The sequence below is a fragment of the Carassius carassius genome, chromosome 8 (genome assembly GCF_963082965.1).
Source record: "Carassius carassius chromosome 8, fCarCar2.1, whole genome shotgun sequence".
NCBI lineage: Eukaryota > Metazoa > Chordata > Actinopteri > Cypriniformes > Cyprinidae > Carassius > Carassius carassius.
In genome coordinates this window covers 22,335,835-22,355,232 of record NC_081762.1, presented here as the reverse complement: position 1 = coordinate 22,355,232, position 19,398 = coordinate 22,335,835, and the positions used below count along the sequence as shown (strand labels likewise).

The window sequence follows — 19,398 nt, the reverse complement described above, 5'->3', positions numbered from 1 at the left end:
GATTTTTGAACAGATTGGATAGCTGGTTCTGGAATTTGAGAGTCACTTTCATGTTAATTGTGCCACTATTAGAAAGCATACCAGGGGCCCTCAGAGGTATTTCAATTACAGTACACACGCACACGCTTACAGTAAAGTGAATACACACATACGCTGAGTATGTTTCTCTGCACCTGTGCCAGTTATGATCTGGGGCATGTGTTCTCCACTTAAAGTTTCCATCTCATCATGGAAAAGGGAAGTGGAAGGGAAAGAGTTGAAGGAATGCTAAATCCAGACTCTTTTTTGGGGGGGGGATTATAGTACACTTTCATTTGGAAACATGGTTCACTGCTCAGTCATGATGACCAGAAAATGCAGGATTATCCCTAAACTGCCATGTGCTTATGTCTGCTCATGTGTCTTTGCTCAAATGAGGAAACTTTCCTGGCAGGTACATCCGAGCGACAAGGAACAGAGCAGAAGAAAGTGGAATAGGGAGGTACAGCAGAGTTCAGATCATTACCCAGACTCCCTTGATGTTTGGGTGCAGCTCCAGACAGGCTGGTATCCTGATGCGTCTCCTCAATCGCTCCCCTCTCTCTCTCCCTCTAGATCTGAAAAAGGCAGAGCAGATCTACATAAGCCAGTAAATATTTGATAATCCTCTTTTGACAGCCTGAACCAGGTGAGGAGCAGCCGGAATCAGCTTGGGCTTGCTAATGAGCACCACCGGAGAACTCGCACACACATTCATTTTACAGTACATACCTAAAATCCGAATCCCAAATGCAAACACACAACAGCTGGCCGCTTCCTCGGTTACATCTAAACACTTTGTTAACATTGAGTTTCAGGGCTGGTTGATGGCTGACAGTGGGATGTCAGTGGGCGAATGTCATTGCAGCTGTCACTGAGACTGCAGCAGTGAGGGGTGTTAGAGGAGAACTCCCTAATTCACAGCAATCAGTTGGTGTGAGCTTCCCATGCCAGCGCTAAAGCCCAGTTAGGCCCATAAGAACAGCGGAGATGGCCTGCTGACAGCAGAGAGGGGAGGAAGGATTTAGAGAGGACGCTGGGATACGCTGCTCATCTGTAGCATCACCCAGCTGACAAGATCAAGAGATCAGCCAAACTCAGGCTGGCTTTCTCGTCTTCATATACATCCCTTGTTATATACCTCTTATCTTTTTGTGCATCAGCCCGTCCAACCATAGCCCTCTTCAGAGTGCCCTCTGTCATACTAACCCTTCTTGCTGGACCTGCTTGTCTAATACACCTCAATTATTCTCTTTCTCACTCGCTCTTGGTTGTAACGTGCCACAGAAATAACCTCCATTCACATAATCCAAGGTGTTTGATATGTAATTTTCTACAACTGAATGAGCCTTTGTGTGTGATCGTGCATGTACGAGTCCACAAGAGATGCTTTCTACATACCACGCAAGAATAGAAGGATGTATAGTCTTCTTTCTCAACAAGAGAAAGGTTCTAAACCTATGCTCCAAAACCAGCAAATATGAAAATCAAATAATCTGGAGGCTGTGAACCTGTGCCAACTGTTATGTAATGTAAAAACGCAACTCTGTGGAGTGCTTGTGATGTGCTTTCTAAATGCATGTACATGCAGTTTTTGAGTCTGGCTCTTTCTGACAGAGGCTGTTTATTATCATTAGTGCTGTGTAGAGTCTAATCCACAAGAGTAGATATTGATTGTGCTATTTTGATTTTTGCATAATTTATATTTGGACAATCATATTAAGTGTTTACATTAGAAAATACATTACAAATAAATGTGAGGGAATAAACTATGCAATGGTCATTAATAATCATCATAAAACAAACTGGATAAGTTACATTTACAGATTAATTTAATAGTATTTAGCCAATATATAACTGTACTGTACGTTGCTTGACCACTATACTTGACACTTTTTAATTACTGTAGATGATATATTAAGTATTATATTAAACTAGATTATTTGTAGGATTCATGTTATCCTTAATAATAACAATGATAATATATATATATATATATATATATATATATACAGTGGTGGCCAAAATTTTGAGAATTACATAAATATTAGTTTTCAAAAAGTTTGCTGCTAAACTGCTTTTAGATCTTTGTTTCAGTTGTTTCAGTGATGTACTGAAATATAATTACAAGCACTTCATACGTTTCAAAGGCTTTTATCGACAATTACATGACATTTATGCAAAGAGTCAGTATTTGCAGTGTTGGCCCTTCTTTTTCAGGACCTCTGCAATTCGACTGGGCATGCTCTCAATCAACTTCTGGGCCAAATCCTGACTGATAGCAACCCATTCTTGTTGGAAGAAGTTGCTGTTGGAGGGTGTTTTGGTACCAGTCTTTATTCATGGCTGTGTTTTTGGGCAGAATTGTGAGTGAGCCCACTCCCTTGGATGAGAAGCAACCCCACACATGAATGGTGTCAGGATGCTTTACTGTTAGCATGACACAGGACTGATGGTAGCGCTCACCTTTTTTTCTCCGGACAAGCCTTTTTCCAGATGCCCCAAACAATTGGAAAGGGGCTTCATCGAAGAATATGACTTTGCCCCAGTCCTCAGCAGTCCATTCACTAAACTTTCTGCAGAAGATCAATCTGTCCCTGATGTTTTTTCTTTTGGAGAGAAGTGGCTTCTTTGCTGCCCTTCTTGACACCAGGCCATCTTCCAAAAGTCTTGGCCTCACTGTGCGTGCAGATGCGCTCACACCTGCCTGCTGCCATTCCTGAGCAAGCTCTGCACTGGTGGCACTCCGATCCCGCAGCTGAATCCTCTTTAGGAGACGATCCTGGCGCTTGCTGGACTTTCTTGGATGCCCTGAAGCGTTCTTTACAAGAATTGAACCTCTTTCCTTGAAGTTCTTGATGATCCTATAAATTGTTGATTTAGGTGCAATCTTCATAGCCACAATATCCTTGCCTGTGAAGCCATTTTTATGCAACGCAATGATGGCTGCCCTCGTTTCTTTGCAGGTCAACATGGTTAACAATGGAAGAACAATGATTTCAAGCATCACCCTACTTTTAACGCCAAGTCTGCCATTCTAACCCAATCAGCCTGACATAATGATCTCCAGCCTTGTGCTTGTCAACATTCTCACCTGAGTTAACAAGACGATTACTGAAATGATCTCAGCAGGTCCTTTAATGAGAGCAATGAAATGCAATGGAAAGGTTTTTTTGGGATTAAGTTAATTTTCATGGCAAAGAAGGACTATGCAATTCATCTGATCACTCTTCATAACATTCTGGAGTATTTGCAAATTGCTATTATAAAAACTTAAGCAGCAACTTTTCCAATTTCCAATATTTATGTAATTCTCAAAACTTTTGGCCACGACTGTACACACACAAATACACACACACACACACACACACACACACACACACACACACACACACACACACACACACACACACACACACACACACATATATTACCTTGAGTAGCTTATTGTCTTATGTAGGGGACACTAGTATGAAAATAAAATGCTAACGTCCATGATTAGACACAGATGCACATATGTCTACACTGAAAAAAAAAAAAACATTCTGGAGCTCATCAAAATCTGCCACTGCACAAACATGAAATGACTTAAACAAGCAAATGTGAAACACCTGTCCCTTCAGCAGCATTTTATTTCACCATCATTGTTACATGCTAACATCGAAATCAATGCATGTTCACCCAGCGACTTAATGCAAATGCATCGCTACACTGTTTTCCAAGTTATACCAGTCAAAATGACAAATTAAAACCAACTGCCAGAAAACATTATCAGGAAGGAATGTTTTACCAGGTCTTTTATCACCGGGTCTCTTTCAGACATGCTGTATATTCCCACAGTTACATTATAAAAGTATATTGGTAATTAACTTTCGTGAGAGAATGTGATCCATAAAAGCTATTTAGTGTGGGAGTTCTAAATTCCTAAACACATATCAATTAAGTTTACACTTGTGACATGCAGCCTCATTAAAGAGCAATGAAATATTTCTGCACACAAATAAACCCACTGATGGCATTATTAATTCTTTATCTGACATAAACTCTGGCTGACATTAACAGCTGCGTGCCATTTCGAACCACTTTACTAAGGCTGTCACTCACCTGATGGAGGCAATGCTGCATTGCTGTGGCAGTCTCATTCAGGCTTTTTACATGGTGGATTAAAAGTGCTTAATATTTGAATATGTGACTGTTTTGATGGGGCAACAAAGCAAAGAAAAGCAAAGCATAAAACAACAAAACAAAACACGAAAAACACAAAAGAAAACACCACAACAAAACAATAAACATCAAAGCAAAAAAAATAAAATAATCTAAAATAGCAAAGCAAAAACAAACAAAACAAAGAACACAAATACAGAGAATCAAAAACAAATCAAAAACTTATAAGCAAAGAAAAAAAAACGTAAAAGGAAAGAAAAACTAAATAAAACAACAGCAAAAAAGCAACGTAAAAGCAAACACAAAACTCCCAAAACAACAGCAAAAACAACCAAGAAACAAAACACAACAAAAAAAGCAAAGCAAAACAAAACAAAAACATCAAATCAGACGAAGAAAAAAAATCTGTGTATCGTTTTAGACATTTAAAGTGAGTTATAGACGTTATTCAATGATTTTATTATTATTATCATTTTTAATCTGTTATTGTTACGAAGCAGTGATTTTCACATGACTTCTAATGTCAAATACTCAGGCAGAGACACTTTTAGTATGCAGTGAATCTAGCCAGTCTGCAGACAGAGGACAGCGGATGGCACATAATACCCATATATTCAGCTAACACCAGTCCTGTCACTCAATAGCAGTCATCTCCATCTCTCAGGGCCAACAGGAGACATCTCCTAACATGCATTTCATTAGCGCAAAACATATCACACCTGCAAAATGAAATCACTGTGAGAAAAAGAGGGCATTAGGGGCCAAGTCCAGAAAACTCAATTTCAGCACAAAAGGGATCACCGTCCAATAAAATTGCCGACTTTATTACATTTCACAAATTTAAACAGCCATCTACATCAGGTGGCCGAGCACAATTCCCAAAGCCTATTAAGCGAAGGTGCCGATTTTGAAGCACTCAGTAGCGGACAAGGACAGGTCTCAGTGTTGTGACTGATGTCTCTCCCATGGACAAACACCAGACACAGCGCTGACGGAGGTGAGGACGGGATTCAGGTAGCCGTAATCATTTTACGCCATCTCAAGTTGCATGCACGGCTGTGCTGTTTTTTTTACAGGAAGTGCGGATAACAATGTGACAAAGCTGCAGTGTAATAAGCAGCTGCGACTGTCATGCAGCGTGCAGGTTGCATTTATTTATGTGCTGAACACACTTAATTTGGCTGCAAATGAAAGGGCAGCGGGATCGGGCACACGTGTGTAGACAGTGATGCATGTACATGCCTAACTCAGTACAAAAGAAGCAATCTCCACCTAGGCCCCTATATTTATTTCAGCAATTCCTTTTAAATGCATATTTTATGCTGGCTCGGCACGTTGAAGGTCACTCAAAAATGTTGTTTATGAGGCAAATGGGGAACATACCAAATGTACAGTGGGAGGGATCATATACAGCATTTATCACTCGCAACAATAGGAAACTCCTGCGTTGTACTTGGATCACCTAGATCAGACAGCACTGGGGCTTCTTTCATCTGACTGATTCAGTTCATAAGACATTATTGCACATGCAGCGCTTTGCACTGGACAAAGCACCTGCGATTCCACATGGAAATAACACGTGAGAGAGTTCGCTTCAGAGAAAGAAAAGCCATGTTTTCATTTTGTTATCATAAAAAGATGATAAAAGTCTTCTAAGTTATTACAGAGTTTCTGCGAGCTTTATGAAGGTCATTTAAAGACTTGTTTAGGACCTATTTAAGACCAAGTAAAGAAAATGTATGGAATAAATTTAAGTGAACACAACAGGCCAATATGTTCCCTAAATGTAAATGTCTAGGGACTACTTTAAAATGAATTTTAACTAGAATATAGAAATAACTATTACTGTAACTTCTGATTAAACTACAAAAAGTGCTGTTCTAAATCAAGATACATCTTGTTTTCTGAGAGAATTGGTCAAAATAAAGTGTGCTTTTTGAATAAAACAGGAACAAAACTATGTGCATGTAGCTTCAGAAAAACAGGAAAAAGGTTTCCTGTGCTGAAAAATATTTGTATCACTTAATTTTATTTTTTATTTTGTGTAATAGTAAATTAAGAATTTTTAAGGCTTATTTAAGACCCATGGAAACCCTGTATTAATCTGCTTACAAACTGGCTGGGATAAAAAACAGGTTTGTAGTACAAGTTTGACATTTTCAAATTTGATTGAATTCATAATTGTATAAAAATGTGCAGGTCAGAAACACCCACTTTTATATATGTTTACAGTATTTTTTAACATTTGTACTTTGATTTTTTATGTTGAATGGATGTTTTACTGATTAAATTTGACTGAAAACTCATTAATATGATGTTTAATGGTACCCCATACAATTTGAACAATATAGTTCTCTCTTATATATCTGGCACTGTATGTTATCACAAAAGGTCAATGCATGTTCATTTAACTGTATTTTATTGATGATAACGGTGAAAATGTTCAATGGCTAATTTACAGCCAAGGCTTGGAAGTACCATATCTATAGACAGAAACTGACTTAAAATATAAGCCTATTCTGAATATTTACTCAAGCAGAAACAGTGAAAGCTAACTCCAGTCTCCTCTGCTGCATGGATGCGCAAAAGGGCCTTTTGCATAATAGTAAATATATGACTTTTCCAGAGTAAAGCCCTTGAGATGCAGCAACCATAAATCTAGTTGATGAAAATATCTCTCATTAAACCTTAATTGACACATTGCCATTCTGAATCAGCTGAGGGTAAACTCACCTCAAAGGTCAGATGTCAAGAGGAGGATATCTTCAGCTCTTAAAGAATCCCAAGCCCTTTATATAGGTAATACATAGGTAATGTATCATACCAATTAAACCATTATAATGAGCTACTTGGCAAACTTTTAAGACACATGAGTGAAGGATGGTTTCATTGTTGACATTTAGTTACATTTAGTTACATGACAAAACTCCCTTGAAATACTTCCATCACTCTAAGGTCTGTTTCACTATAGCAATGCAAATTTATTTCAGCACCCATATTAACAGGTTACTGCAACTCACACTGCCTGCACAAGGAGACTGCAGCTGCATGTCATGAATGTAATAAGGTAGGAGTGACTGGAGTTTTGGCTCGGAGACTATTTTCACCACATGTACTGCATTAAACTCTGAAGAACAAAAGCTGAAAATGCACTGTAAAACTTTTTATCAATTTTATCAACAATCTTTTGCAATATAGACTCCATAAATCAGAAAAAAAAGGATGTACACTACATTTAAAAACTTTGGAATCTTTATGGAGTTTTTTTTTCTTCCTATTGTTTCACCAGTCCTACATTTATTTGAACAAACATACAGCGTAACCAGTATTATTGTGAAATATTATTAAAGTTCATAATAACAGTTTTCCATGTGAATATATTTTTAAATGTAGTTTATTCCTGTGATGCAAAGCTGAATTTTCAGCATTATTACTCCAGTTGAGTGTCACCTGATCCTTCAGAAACTATTCTAATATGCTGATTTTATGTGCTTCCTTATATATATATATATATATATATAGTTATTTTATTTTTGCCACAATATCTAGAATATTAGGACATCCTGAATCATATTTGTTAACAGTTGGCTGTATGAAATGCATGATGATGTACAGGTCTGCGAGCGGTTATTTTTCTTAACTAATTCAGTTAACATGTTAAACTGAAGGCCCCAATTAAAATATAAAAGAAATTTGAAGAAAAGTGAGAAAAAAAAAAAAAATTCTTGTGATATTCTCCCTGTTATCTCCACACCTTCTCCTCCTTTGTGTCACATTCCATTGGCTTTCTCTCCTATTGCGTTACAGGAGATCTGGTGTTGTGTCTGTGTAGATTAATGAGTTTTGTGATTAAGTGGGCTTGATTTGGGAGGGCTTTCCCTGAGTGAGAGAGTGAGAATGAGAGAGAGGTTTCCCTCAGTGCTGATCACGACCCTGAAAGGGAAAGTTCATTAACTCCTCTCTCACTCTTAACTGTCCCACTGGGTATCAGTGCTCACTTACTGTAGAGCAAGAAAACACAAAAGAGCCATTGAAAGAGAGGACAGACCGTGTGTTTGTGAGGGAGAGAGCGAGACCTGGGTTACTCTGCAGAGACAGAGAGATAAATTAAGAGTCAGCTGAGGGATATTCATCTAAAAATGATTTTGAAGACGATTATTTAGATTATTTCATTTTATTGAATAAAAACTAAATATGAAAGTGGTCCATGTCTTTATCATTTTGTGAGGAACAAAGTAAAATGTAAATCTTAATCACTGATAATCTTCCCCTGCAGTGAGCTGCTGAGTTCCAGTTGAACTCTTGAGTTGCGAATGAATCATAAATGAATCTTTCAGACTAATTCATAAATGAATTATTCAGTCATACTGGCTCAGAAGAACAATTCATTCACTGATGTGACTCACAGACTCAGTGATCCATTTACAGCAGTTCTCAAATGAACCGCTTACTGAATATTTCCAGCGAATAATGTCATACTTTTTTTTAAAAACTAATACAATGCTATTGAATGGCTACATAAGACTTGAAGCACATTTAATAAATGCATTTAAATTTTTTGACAAAGGGCACAAGTACATAATTATGAATTTCTGCCATGTTTGTGGCCCCCTACAGACTTTAAGGGAAAGTTTACCCAAAAATTTAAATTCTTGAAAGTTGATGGTACTGTAGTCATGGACTTCCACAGTATAGACAATACTTTGGAGGACAATGGCTACGGTCATCTGTCATTTTTCAAAATATCTTCTTTTATGTTCAACAGAAGAAATTAAATTATACAGGTTTGGATCAGGAGGGAGAGCAAATGATGACAGAATTATCATTTTTGGGTGAATGTCCATATGTACTTCTTGTATAAGCTAGGGCAGTTCCAGATGTCAGGATCAATCAGACTGGGCCGCTCTCAACAAACCAACCGTGTTGATTCAGACTCTGGAGAAACCACAAGCACCGAATGACTGACAAAACAGGACAGATTTTCCAGGCCAGAGTCTTCGCCTGTCTGTCTCTCAGTCTCTGCGGTGTGCTGTTAAAACGGCCTGCAGGTGGACCCTGTTTGCATAAACTCTAACGTTTGTGTGTGCGCTGGTATGCAGGAAACCAATTCACTAAAAGCGATGAACTGACCTGACTCTGGTGAGCTATTGTGAAACAATAACCAGCCCAAGTGAAGATATCAAGTCTGCATATCTGATTGAGGCGCAAGCGACTCACTCACACTCGCTTCATAATATCCCTGACAGCGTCTGATTGGTGTGATGCTTGGAAAGGATATCTCAGTATAGTGTAACAGTGAGTATGAGCTCAGTGGCTTATGGAGAACACTTGAATGCTTTAGCTGTGCTGTCAGCCTGCATATGTTTCTCTTTAAGCTGAATTCAATCACTCCACCCTGTGTGTAATGTATAGATATATATATATATATATATATATATATATATATATATATATATATATATATATATATATATATATATATATATATTATGGAATGTAATGTAAGCTTATGGCCCATACATTGCTTCATTATTTGTATGATTTTATTTGTTTTCTATTATTATTATTATTATTATACATCTCTTTATTTATTCTCATTTAAGAAAAAACAATATATAATATATTTATAATAATATATTTTGCAAATTATTTTTTTATCACACACACACACACATCTTCATGGAACATGATCTTTACTATACTAATGATTTTTGGCATAATTTTGGCCCATACATTGTGTATTTGGGCTATTGCTAAAAATATACCCTGGTGACTTAAGACTGGTTTTGTGGTCCAGGGTCACATGCATGCATATATAAAATAATATATAATAAACTTGAATTTTTTTCTTCATATAGTTCATATCAGAATATCACAGTACAAACTTTTTTACTTTTATATACATTTTTACAATGGTTTACTAAATCGTGTGATTTTTGCATTTTCTGAAATAAAACTCAAGCATTTGCAATTTAAAGCAAGTATCCACACACTCTTCTGCTGTGTGTACAGTACAGCACAGCTTTATGGGCAGGTTTAGCTTTCCCCAATATGAGGTTTCATTGAGTTGAAATAAACCTGTGCATGTTGAATTATTCTTTACAACACAAGCAAAGTCTAACTTAAAGCCTTGATTGTGTAACTGACAGCTACTCAGAGGAGAGTTTGTGTACATGTGGTACAGTGGCTTATGTGCAGCTCTACAAGTGCAGCTGCAAAGTGTTCTGTTAGCGAGCATAATCTTCAGATCGTGACGTGTTGGGAAGCTATTAACTGACACAAACCCTGTGTGTGCTTTTGTGTGTGTGTGTGTGTGTGTCAGGGTTGATGTTGTTAAATAACAAATGTAGTCACGCAAGCTTCGTGTTTGAAAGCTTAAGAAAACCTCTTTTGCGTTGATTAAACCCATGATAGTCCTAACAGCTGTACCATTTAGACTCTAATGTAAAACAGTCATGAAAAACAGTTCCAGAGGAAAACGGCAAAACTTTTCCAGGTCACAGACAAGCATTAAAAAGCTAAATCTGACAAAAATATACCATAAAAGCAAATGTTCAGCAGTTAAAATAATGCCAGTGTACAGTATGTACACATACACCTTTGCAAAGGTTGCATTTTATTTGTTCATACATAAAGACATTTTATTCATGTTTATGGATCAGTTTTCTTATGTAAATATACACGTTCAAAGTACCACTGCACCAAAGTACTTCAAATCAAATGAATGAAGTTGTTCAGATAAAATAAAGTCAAAGACAAAGTAAAATACCAGTGATTTGTCACCGATTTTAACATTTTGGTTTATAAATGTAACTATTTTTTTTCAAAATGTGCAATACAATTGGTATAGTCATGAAGTTACAACATATGGGTGGAAGGAAAGCTCAAAATAGCAGTGTAATTAGTATAATTAGATTGAAAAATCATTTTTATACATTAATGAAATAATTGTTTTTTGTTTTGTTTTTTTCTCTTGACTTTCAGTGTACGGACACAAGGGTGTACTGTCTCTTTAAGGGTAAGCCTTGACAGGCTGAAGTTCTCAGAGTGTGTACACAAGCATGATTAAAAGATTTCCAGATGCATGCTCTGTTTTGGAGGAATATATTCAGAACACCAGCTGACTTAGCAAGCTTGCAAAAACGTCTAACTAAAAAATAGACTAAAGGTCTGCAAAAAGGATGAAACTGTTTCCTGGCTCATTTGAAAAGGTGCCATTTCATGCCTTAAAAAAGTGTCCAGCACTTCTGCAAAGCACACGGGCGCTCCACCCTAACATATGCCTGTCACTGAAACTGAGGAGGAAGTTGAAGGGAAAGAGAGAGAGAGAGAGAGAGCTAGAGAGAGCGAGACAGAGGGAGGAAGAAGAAAAAACAGATTACAGATTGTGTTTAACAGGGCCATGGTGAGGCAGGGAAATGTTCTCCAGATGGGAGACATGTTGGGGTAACAGAGGTTATTGAGAATAAAGAAAAGACAAGAAAAAACCTTGCATTTCAAACTGTCTGACAGTTTAACATTGCACAAAATGTTGTGGAAATCTTTGTGGCACCTCTGAAGCCCATTTCTTTTTCCATTGCTGATTTGTTCTACATGCCATTTCCAAAGTTTTTTTTTATTTCTTTTTTGTTGTTGAGAAAACTGTAAGCTATTCAATAATTTAAAGAAGGTCACCAAGGCAAGTCAATCTTTAAAAAAGAAGTACATACACTACAAACTATAAATAAAATGTTGCTAAATACATTAAACCAATTTCAGTGAAGGGTATCTTATTGCAGTTGAGGACAAAATGTACATCCACCTACAGAATCAAAATCCTTACCCCTTAGTTTAACTATTATTTTCTCTTGTGGACAATGTTTAAATGTCTATTGATCCCTCTTATTTTGGTAAAATAACCAACATTTTGCAGATTCTGCAAGGGTGATGTAAACTACTGTACATGTATACAAAAAAATGTTAATACCATTTAAGCACAAAAAAAAAAATAGTCGGGATCATTCAATTATATATGCATTACTATATTACGCTCCAAACTGTTTGTTGTTAGGATGACAAAAAGTTTTACACACTCAAAAAAATGAAATGTTGGGTTTAATTAAAAATATGTCAACAGGTTCCACGCAATTTAAGTAATCTCAACAAACAATAATTTAGTTCATTTTACAAAAGAAGTTTAAGTAAACTTAACTTAACAAACCTTAGTAGAGTCAACAAACAACAATTGAGTTAATTGCACATGAAAATTGTAATTAATGATGACAAGAAAATTTAATAATGCCACTTCAGAAACACCACCCCCTTTAATTAACCCTCCATAACACTGAATCAATCAATCAATGCTCAATACTAGTGATGTCCGATTCGTGAGCGAACTGTTCAATTTAACCGGTTCTTCTTAGTGAACCGGTTGAACCAGTTCACCAAATCGAACTGAATCGTTTGAAATCGTTCACATCTCCAATAAGCATTAATCCACAAATGACTTAAGCTGTTAACTTTTTTTAACGTGACTGACACCCCCTCTGAGTTAAGACAAACCAATATCCCCCCAGAGTAATTCATTTACTCAAACAGTACACTGACTGAACTGCTGTGAAGAGAGAACTGAAGATGAACACCGAGCCGAGCCAGATGACGAACGAACACGCCCACTGCTGGAGCAGTTCTCGTTCTCGAGTCAAGAACCGGTTGCATCGGTTTTCGGTTCACCAGTACACTGAACCGAGAATCGTTTCTGTCGGACGCATCCGATTTGAGAACTGATGAACTGATGATACTGCGCATGCGTGTAATTTTTTTAAGTATTTTGTTAAACATTGGAAAGTGTGATAAAATAACTATATTATTTTGCTTTTTTTTTTTAAAGATGAATGTTTCTAATCTGTATATTGTAGATAATGTATAGGCCAAAGGGGTTTTCAGGGAAGTTGGACAATAATTAAGACTCTATAGACTCTATAGACTCCCATATGTTTAATAGGAATAAGGGATGATTTATGAAATAAATATCTGTACTGTATTTATAGTTAATGATGATACATTCACAAATTGAGTTTGTAGTAAACAGAACATGAACAAGAGTAGATCAGCTGATGATACTGAACTGCAGCACGTGCCGGTTAGAGTGATTCTCGTTCTCGAGTCAAGAACCGGTTGCATCGGTTTTCGGATCATCAGTACACTGAACCGAAAACCGTTTCTTTCGGACGCGTCCGATTCGAAAACTGAGGAGCTGATTATACTGCGCATGCGTGATTCAGTGTGAACCAGACTGACACACAGAGCGTCTGAAACGAACTGATTCTTTTGGTGATTGATTCTGAACTGATACTGTGCTAATGTTATGAACGCGGGTAAACCAAGGGCTTGGATGAAGGGCAATCTGGCAAAACGTAAATTCATTTAATAAAAAATACATCACAATGGATTATGTATAGTAAGTGGATCATGGTTTCTGCGCTGATGACACCTAATTTATTTAATTTATATATTCAAGAGCTGATGACACCTAATTTATTTAATTTATATATTCAAGACTTAAATTCTCGTATGCACATTATTGCTGTTACTGTATTTGGGTGCGTTGTTACCAATGACGTCATTACGTCGAACCGCTGAACCGTTTTTTTCAACCGGTTTATTAAAACGAACCGTCCGAAAGAACCAATTTTGTTCTAAAATATATCAGAAGTTAATTAATTCAAACTAGATCATTTATTACGCTACACTTCTGCAAGAGGGTGACAGAACAACAATTACCCATAATACACTGCAAAATCCTCAGCCAATGAGATTCAAGTCTGTATTGGTTTTATTAATCTGTTACCTTTATGCAACAATGTTATGTTGACTGAACAAAAATTAAGTAAAGCTGACAATACACACTTTTTTGTTGAATGAACTAGACTAAATTAAGTTCACATTGTTAAAAATTTTTTTTTAAGTAATCACAACATGAATGGATTAAGTAAAATTGGCAAAAGTTAAAGTAAATTTTTTTGAGCGCAAGTTACATTTTAGACCAGCCTGCCTCAATGCTTTAAAAGCACTCTATGTCAAATCGATTGAAATGGCCAATCAAATAAAAGTAAGCGGTCTTTACAGAAATCAAACATAAATTCTAGTGCAATCCTTCAGCTTTAACTGTAAAGAGTGGGGTCATATATAAGTAGATAAACATTTACTTTTTGACATTTGTTTAATGGTAGTCATTTTAACTGACCAAACAATAATATAAAGTAATGCAAACTACATAACTTCTGTCAAATTTCAAAATTTTTAATTGAAAATACAGGCTACCATTTACGTGATTTATGTCATTCAACATTGACATGATGAGAAATATAAGCAGAGATGTTTTAAGCATATTATATGCACACCATTAAAAGAAAATCAATGCGTATTTTAAAATAAAATGTAAATTTAGTTAATATTACATTAATATAGTTCAAATGGACAAAAAAAATTACTGAGTCAAAAAAAGTCAAAAAGCTAAATTTAAAGTGTTAAAATGAATCTTGATTAGTGAATAATTTATTATATGTGAGAATGAAAACAGCACATTTCATATTTGCATGAGCTTGTTTTGTGATGAAATACCTGTCTTTTCCACACATTTGAAAGTTGCAGACTTGCTTTCAAGTCCAACATACTGGTTTTAACTGCCCTGGCCTTCAATAACAGTTTTTTAGCAAAGCCTGAATTAGACTTGCCTGACTACATCAGACTTTGTACTTCCGCTCAATTTCAGTTCGCTTCTGTACTCAGTCTGAGATAGTGAAGTATCTCCCAGTTTTCCTCCGTCTCCAAAACAGCTGGCCAATCAACGAGCAGAGGGCGGGCTGAGAGCCGTGACGTAGACGCTAAACTAAGCATAATCGGCGAATTTAAGATTGAAGTTTAGGTTAGGGAAATCGAAAACAACAGTGGACATGGAGACACGGGATGCTATTCGCTCTGTTGTGGAGAATATGCCAGCCATTTGCCAACTGAAGCCCGAACAAGAAGAGTGCTTGTTTCACATTTTTAATGGAGGTGATGTTGTGGCCCTACTCCCGACAGGTTTTGGGAAAAGTTGAATTTATCAACTGTTACTGATCGTCTGCGAGAAACTGGGGAGGCAAAATTATGCCCTTCCAGACTCTGTCTACGAAGCAAAGCGAAGTAGCAGAGTTTGGTAGTACCAGGCTAGAATTACACTGCAACATTCACAATCATTCTGTGCTGCTTAAATGGTTAAGAGCACACCGAAATGATCAGGGATCTTGTTACAGATAACTTTCGGCCACTCTTTTCTGATGTCAGGTGTGAAGCAAATGCAGAGCTGTAGGTGCTACACACAGTGTCAGAGAGTTGTAGTAAATATCAATTTTTATAGTTTCAACAGAAACTATTTTGGGATGGGCGTATTGAGTTCTGAATGTTACAAAATTATTGCACAGTACAATAAACCGTTATCTGAAAAGATTGTGGAAAAATGATCCCTTGTGATATGACGCCCTCAACTTGGCTGGGAAAGTCTAGCTGGTCCACAGGGCACTACAGTATATCACACACTGTATGTGTCACACACACCCTGCATAATCCTTACAAACACAAACAGCCTATTACGAAAGAGTCTGATCTAATTTAAAACTTTATTTTCAGATGCTTAAAATGCACCAGAGGACTAATTATTATTCATTATGGTAAGTATTCCTGGCCCTGACCCATGTGTGTCTGTTTTCAGTTAGATTATCTCTGTTTGAGAGTGAGACAGTGCACCCCCAACTGCCATTATGTCAGTGCGTCAGTGTGTTCTCTCTGTAGCTTCCTGCTGACACGAGGGACTTATCTGACTAACTGTGTGTGTTTGAGATGCTCAACCCTAGTGTCAACATGAGGGGCTTATCTAACTGTCCATCTATGCAGCAAACCAGTAAACCACAAACACACACTCACACATGCACTTGCATAAATACTCACAAACATGCACAGACACGTTCAGACGGCAGACACACAAACACACACAAACATATACGCTCTCTTTAAAGAACGAGGGAATACAAACTTCCTCCCTTAAAAAACCACAAACACTCTCTGAAAAAAAGGTATGAAACTGTCACTGGGGCGGTAGCCTACCTTTTCAAAAGTTACTGGTATGTACACTTCAGTAACTAATATTTACTTTTGACATACTAAAATGTAATTTTTAAAGTATTAACACAGGTATGTACCTTTAAGACATTAATATGTACCGTTTAAGGGGTAAATAAAGTACAAAGATAAAGTACCTTTCAGAATGTCTATACAGTTAAAACTGATTTGAAATAATGACATTTGTTGTCCAATAAATAAATAATAATACAATATTCATTAGAATAAGTATTACTTAAGGACGCTTGCAGAAAGCTATCCATCAGCATTCCCATTCATCTCAATACAATGGTAGTTGCTCGGCTGGAGCACATACACTATTTAGAGTTTGCTTAATGTTCAATAATTAAAAAATAAATGAAATTAATCTTTTATGCCTTCAATTGATAACCAGAAAAATGTAAATACACAACGCAGAATTTCTTAGGGGGAAAAAATCATAAGGCTACTTTAAGATTTTTTTTAAATAAATTAAGTTGTTTTATGCATTCAAATAATTAGACATTCTAAAACAGAATTTGGTTACAATGAAAAAAAAAAAAAAAACATTTCATAGGGCCCTAAACGTAATTTTTGTTCAACTTTTAATAAACTGATCATTTTTAAGATAATACGCTGCAGTGCTGCTTTCAAAATGTAACATTTGTGAATGAAATATATTAACATTTAAACAATACAATATAAAGTTAACACTTTTGTCTTTCTAGAGTACAACATTTGTTATAACAAGCCAACCTTGTCAGTCACTATTTCATTCATTATCATTTTATGATTTTGGAATGAACATGTACTGTATAAAGAGCCATATAAATTGAATTACTGAATTATTCAAATCCAAGAATTTTCACAGAGGGAACATCATTGCTCTCAAGTCTGCTCTCCGCAGCAGATGTATGCAGGGGCCAATAATACATTCACTGCTATGTGTCCTTATTTCTAAAAATAGAAGTGCTGGTCTGCACAGCATTAGTACTGTGAGTAGGGTCAATGCAGCACTTGTGGCTTTGACTGCAACCAGCCCTGATTGCAGCGGAACATCAGATATCTGGATCCCAGAAGAACGCTTTTTCTTTTTTAGTCTCTGATTCAGTCTGCTGGGTGACTATAACATTTCAGAAGGTCAGAGGTCATCCAATAGCTCTCTAGGTTTGAGATAGCTTCAAGAGGAAACTGTTATTTGGTTTCCTTCTGACAAACGAGGACAAACTATCCACGGTTTTTAAAGGTCATCTGAGCTCTGTGTACTATGGTAATGATTATGGAGCACTTCCAAGAAAAACCAGTGACCTCTTTGAATGTAATTTAGGGCAATGCATATACTTCAAAAGTTAAATACGAGGCAGCGTACACTTCAAATCCCAGCGGCAGAGCTTCGACATGTTTCCAGCCGTTAAATCAGCAGTAAGTATTATTGATGTGCACCTTTCAGCAGTATCGCTTAAAATTCCTGTAAAAGCAGACCGGTCTTGGAGCACATTCATTCAAACAATGCTTCCATCTTCACCCAATGTGAAAGAAGTTCATCACCGCGGGGTGAGAGCTTTAGTACTTATCAGGTCAGTACTACTTAAGCCATGCGTACAGGCCGCATACAAATCAGTCATTTCCATTCATTAGCTCATGCTAAGAGTGGGCAAAGCTCCATAATTATTTGATTGAACTGTCTGGGCCAGCCGGCATTGTACCTGAGAGTCTCTGCCCAAATGCCTGATGCCTCTGGAGGGTTGCAGTCAGGCTGTGCAGCTCTGATAACATAAGAGCCAGTCAATAAAACTACAGTAGGGATCCAAAAAAAATAAGTGCATGACATTTTGCCCCGACTTAAAAAGCATGGAGCATGCAATTTGGCAAAGAAATCTGGTTGGCTGCTTTTTGCAAGAAAATCTCTTGGAAAAGGACTTTTGAATTAGATAAGAAAGACATGAGGAGGCAATTTCAAGAGATGTCAGCCAAAATGCACCTCTCCAAAAGGCAGTACTTTAGCCATGATCAGAAATCCTTCTTACTAGGTCATATACATGGGCCAAGAGTGTTTCTGCAGGGTACCTTTTCCAGACGGTGAGTTTGAGCGTTCAGCTGAGGATCAGCTCTCGCAAATAATCATAGTTGTTGGCCTTGCTATGTCACGTCTTATGCAGCACTAAACGTATTACAGTAAGTCACCCTTTGACAATTTGGTAGTTGTATTTACATTTACAGTTTTATCCGTACTCTGACGGCTATTCCAGAGGGATTTGTCCATACCCCCCAAATTATTCACAAATTTACTTAAAAATAAAAAAGAAAACAAGTAAATAACTGAATAGGCATTACAAAAAAAAATTAGATACATTTTCAATATATCAATAGTGACACTTTTTAAACTGATTGTACTAAACTGACACATAATTTATTTGACCATACGATTATAGCCAATTTTCTTCTACAGATGACTTTAAGTTTAATTGTTTATTAATACTCATAGGGTTTTCCAGGATGATCTTATAAAGTTCTCCAGTTTTTGACTAAACATGCTCTGAGGGTAGGGTCTGGCCTCCAGCAAATGATCACTGGAGATCTGCTTTGGTTTGTTTTAGCAGCATCTCAGAAATCACTGGAGCCTTCATTGCAGTAATAATAATAAGTAACCAGGTTATGAAGTAGTTTTGGAGTTTTAAAACCAAACACATTAACTTTAATATCCCTACTTCCACTTGCAGTAACACACAGAGGGGAAAAGTATTTCAAATATTAGGGTCTTCAGTAAACATGGAGAAAGTTTTTTCATTTCATAACTCCTTCCAGGTAGACTAATTTACATATTGGTACACATAACGTCTGTTCCTAACTGACCCGAGCAGGAGGAGTTCAACACTGGGGCTTCGGAGAGACACACAGATTATTAATGGATGAAGGTCAAGTCACTTTAATGAATGGCTAAAGTCATCAGCGACAAAGGGAATACCGGGAGCCAGAGAAATGACCCTTATCTAAAGTTATGATGCAATTGGGTGAAATGGCTTCTTAAAAAAATAAATAAATAATAAAACAGGAGCGGAGTTGCTCCCATGACTACAGTAAACTCTCAGAAATTAGAGG

General features: G+C 36.9%; 1 long non-coding RNA gene across 4 annotated transcripts in view; it reads right to left on the bottom strand.

Moving 5' to 3' along the window:
* The window catches only part of LOC132145548 (uncharacterized), a 125,405-nt gene that overhangs the window by 19,035 nt on the left and 86,972 nt on the right, over window positions 1-19,398 (bottom strand). For all 4 annotated transcript variants that reach the window (XR_009434479.1, XR_009434478.1, XR_009434480.1 and 1 more), the window contains exon 4: window positions 506-596. This is a non-coding gene — a long non-coding RNA (uncharacterized LOC132145548). The remainder of the gene's footprint in view (window positions 1-505; window positions 597-19,398) is intronic.